At 43.5% G+C, this 3,189-nt stretch overlaps 1 pseudogene; it reads right to left on the reverse strand.

Moving 5' to 3' along the window:
• Positions 1 to 1,817: 1,817 nt before the first annotated feature.
• On the reverse strand, positions 1,818 to 1,935 carry LOC124551594 (annotated as a pseudogene).
• Positions 1,936 to 3,189: the final 1,254 nt, after the last annotated feature.

Raw genomic sequence — 3,189 nt, forward strand, 5'->3', positions numbered from 1 at the left:
AGGGCGTTGGCGGCATGTTGCTTGCCGGTGTGTCTCTCGCCTCTCTCGTAATATGTGCCCTTGACCTAGTGCCTACTATCGATCTTCGCGCTACATCTTTGCGGACCGGTGTGCTGGCGACTGCTTACGCCAGCACCAGTAGGCAACCCAACTTACATGTCCCACTCATGGTGTGTACGACGGGTTGCCTACCTTACGCTGCATGAAATATTTTACGGGTAGTTTTATTCTGCCGCCCCTGCTGTGCGGAACAAGGCGCAGTAGTTTGCGGCGTGCAGCAGGGAACGACAGTGGCGGCGGTAATCCCTGGCGGAGTGGACAGTACCCGACTGCAGCGCCTCGCCCCCCCCTGGTCGCAGGACCCGTCAGGCGGCTGACGCGCTGAAACCGGATTACGCGCGCGCCATCGGCCCGGCGCTAACTGGATTCGTTCTGCATAAGGCCCGCCAGCAATTAGATTGCCGGCGCACCGATCTACCCGGACGCGCCGGAGACGGCTGCGCAGTCGTTAAGCGGGGCGCTCGAGGAATCCGGGCAGCCGCGCCCCGCCGTCCAGATGCGACAGTCGCACGCGGAATTACGCCGCCCGGACAATGGCAGGCGCTGACTAGGGAGCCCGCCTCGTCCTGGAGACAACAGGCGCTCCGGGCCGACAGAGAAAACGACGTTACGCTCAATTAGGACGAAAAGTTCCTAGGAAAGCGTACACAACAGGTCGTTAGAAATATTACGTGTAAGCGGTGTTGAACAACTTTAATGAATAATCATCGCAGCTGTGAAATGTATAGTGAAATATGTCACTTCTGACAAGGTGCGATGCGATCGACTTTTTGAAACTACCTATACATCGATGTAGGTAAAGATCTCAGGTATCACACACCGCAGCCATTCATCGTGGTGGGCCCTCATTTGGGACTAATTGACGGAAGAAAAATTCGGAATTTTGTGTGACATTTAATACCCGTAAAAAATTTACTTTATATAGACAGTTTTCTTGGTGTAATGGATAGGAAGAGGTTGCGGGTTCGAATCTCGTCAGATGCTCCCTGTTTTTATTTTTTTATTTTTAAGTCTTTATCGAAATTAGTTCAATCATTAATTTTATTCAGTTAAGTTGTTTAAACGTATTTTTTTATTTCTATTTCTTTATCACGTCATTTTAATGATCGTATGAACCTTTTAATTTGTTTCATTTTGTCTTTATTCTTTTTTCAATCAGAATTTTTCTGAACATGAATATAATTATCTCTCATAATATTCAATTATTTGAAAATTCCAATTTATTACTTAAAAATTAAAAGACGACATTATTTATATTTGTGCAATGGTGCGAAATATGCATTCTTGTTACCTAATGTGCAGTTTTCTTTGCATGGTAATCGTCATACAAACATTTAAGACATAACGTAAATGTCTATTGCACAACGGACACCATAACGCAGATGAAAATTTAAGTGGAAGATGGGTTATAACTAAAAAGAAATTCCATCAAAAAAGAAATAGATAAAATGAACACATTAATGTGAACGAAAAAACAGTGATAATACAAAAGAAATTAGTACGTAAAATTAATTAAAAACCGTTGCACAACGATTTCACGCGGAGAAAGAATAAAGCACTCCGTCGTCAGGCCACAAGTGGCCCATCGCGACCTTCCGACCGCCGTGTCATCCTCAGCTGAAGATGCGGATAGGAGGAGCGGGTGGTCAGCACACCGCTCTACCGGTCGTCATGCTGGTTTTCTTTGGCCGGAGTCACTACTATTCGGTCGAGTAGCTCCTCAATTGGCATCACGAGGCTGAGTGCACCCCCAAAAATGGCAACAGCGCATGGTGGCCCGAACGGTCACCTATCCAAGTGCCAGCCACACCCAACAGCGCTTAACTTCGGTGATCTAAACGGAACCGGTGTATCCACTGCGGCAAGGCCGTTGCCGGAGAAGGAATGATAGCAAGAAAAATGAGAGCAAATGAAGAAGTTCATATTATGATTAAAATTATGTGACACAGGAAAGGAATTAAAAATTACATTCAAACCAAATAATTGAATAAAAATGATGATCGGAATAATTTAAAAATAAAAAAAAATTATGCTGCAGACGAGATTATAATCTACAACCTCGTGGATGTCAAGCTGTTACCCTAGCCATTACACCACACAACCAGACTGAACAGTGCAATTTTTTTAACGCTACTGAGTATCACACAAAATTCCGAATTTTTCTTTCGTCGGTTACTCGAAAACGAGGGTCTACCATGGTGAATGGCTGCAGTGTGTGGCAGTTGGGACCTTAATCTAAATCACCGTAGAGATAATTTCAAAAAGTCGATCGCACCGGTAGGAAAGTCTTACTGTAAGTACACCACGACATCCGAGCACGCCCTTTAAATATCTGTGAATCAGCGAACGATGCGATTTCAAACGGCATCGCAGCAAAGGTGGACGCCAGACTGAGACTCACTGGAAGACTCCTCAGGAAGTGTATGTACAAAGTAAGAAGTTTACAAAATCTTAGTTCGACCGATACTTGAAAATTACTCGTCATTTTTGGACCCGAAAAGATCCAAAGAAGAGCGGCTTGTTTTGTTACAGGTTTATTTAATAAGAGGAGGCGTCGCGGTGGTTATCAGCTACTCCAGTGGCAGATGGTACAAGGGAGACGTTCTGCATCAGGTGTGACTTACAGTCAGCTTTGAGAAAGTATTAAGTTCCTACAAGATTCAACCGATATACTGCTTCGCGCAAGATATATCTCGCGAAAAAATCGTGAAAGTAAAATCAGAAAGATTCGTGCTCACACTAAAGCTTACCCAGAACCGTTCTTCCTGTGCACAAGATAGCTTCCGCCACACACCGTAGCACAGCTTCCGAAGTAGACATGTAGATAAAAATGTGCTACAAGTGAAAGACACGCGTGTCTTACTGTAAATTTTTAGTCTTCATCGCAATAAATAAAAGCAATTAAATAACAAGTTTCAGTTGTTGAAGACCGTCTTCAGATCTAAGAAAAGAAGTTCAAAAGGTAGAATCCTTAAATAAAAAATTATGAATTAAAGTAAAAAACGTACAATAGCTGCTAATTCATTGGTACCATAATAGACATTACAGGACTAATCAATAAGAGTACTTTCCAAACAGCCAGTTGCCAATGTCCTCAAAATACGTTCAAATCACAACCAACGTGATAGA

Source organism: Schistocerca americana, chromosome 9 (assembly GCF_021461395.2).
Source record: "Schistocerca americana isolate TAMUIC-IGC-003095 chromosome 9, iqSchAmer2.1, whole genome shotgun sequence".
NCBI lineage: Eukaryota > Metazoa > Arthropoda > Insecta > Orthoptera > Acrididae > Schistocerca > Schistocerca americana.